Genomic DNA, 1,407 nt, shown 5'->3' on the forward strand with positions numbered 1-1,407 from the left:
TGGGATAAGCCTCAAAGGAAGGGGAAGAAAGAAATAAAGAATAAAAGAAGGACATTTTTATTGTGAAGTAAAACATTAAAGTGCTGAGTAAAGGAACTTTTGAAAATGATGAGGGCAACAAATGTACAAATGTACTTGACACAATGGATGGATGTATGGATTGTGATAAGAGCTGTACGAACCCCCAATAAAATGATTTTAAAGAATAATAAACAAAGAAAAAAAGAAATTGGTAACTGCTGGTTTTAGTGGTGGCAACTGACTTTATCAAGCCAGAAATGAAATGTTCTACAAGTAATCATAATTAATTTAGTTAATTGAGAGATTAATGATCAGTATTTACATGCGTAATTCACTGGTTTGCCCTAATAAATAAAATCAATTAGCTACACCATTTTTTTTTAAGTAAAAACAAATCAGTTTTGAAACTAACTCCTTTACATATTTTTACCTACTACTAAAATAAATGTAATGGGGCACTTTGCTACCAGAGCTCCCTGTAAATCATTGGAATGTCATGAAAATCAAGTAAACAAAAAGAAGGGGATAGGGAAAGAAGAGAGTAAGCGGAAGAAAAGCTAATGATTTGAAGAAACATACACAATGCTTTTTATTTTAAACTATTTATTGTATTGGCATATATAATTTACACATCATACTACAATGCTTTAAAAAACTATTTCTTTTACAATATAAGATCAAATCAGCAATTTGAAAGGTTAGACAGAAACCTTAGGGGGCAGGAAATTTGTTGCTGGAGCAGGAACAACTCAGGAAAGGAGTGTGAAAACTGCTGCACAAAGCAAAGAATGTAATTGTCACTGAATTGTATATGCAGAAAATGAACTGGGATATAGTTTGCTATGTATATTCACAACAACAAAATAATTATTTGTTTTTAAAATCACTTATATGAGTGCTTGACACAATGGATGGATGTATGGATTGTGATAAGTTGTATGAGCCCCCAATAAAATGGTGTTCAAAAGAAAAAAAATCACTGTATGAGATGAAATGGTCAAAAATTACTCTAAGGCTAAAATGAGAAGGCAAAGGAGCAGGGAAGCTAGAAATGAGGCAATCAGAATCCAATAATATGATACATGGTGAGATGTAACGAACAACACTGAATAATTGGTTTAGAAACTGTTAAACAGGAACCTAATGTGCTCTGTAAACTTTCCTTAGATTCTGTGAACACCTTAGATTCAATAAAATATTATCTTTAAAAATATATTTGTCCGGTGCTCGCTTTCCAGCACATACTAAAATATATATGTCCAAACAACCGGTGTTAGTTTCTTGTGCCAACCTGGCTGATAAACACATGTGGGATCAATGGAAGGGCAGCGGAGAGATAAATGGCTCGGCGAGCCTTGCCTTTCTTGTCTCTTGCTCTTTGATCAT

Source organism: Echinops telfairi, unplaced genomic scaffold (genome assembly GCF_000313985.2).
Source record: "Echinops telfairi isolate 266 unplaced genomic scaffold, ASM31398v2 ScPeMD7_7458;HRSCAF=8496, whole genome shotgun sequence".
Lineage (NCBI taxonomy): Eukaryota > Metazoa > Chordata > Mammalia > Afrosoricida > Tenrecidae > Echinops > Echinops telfairi.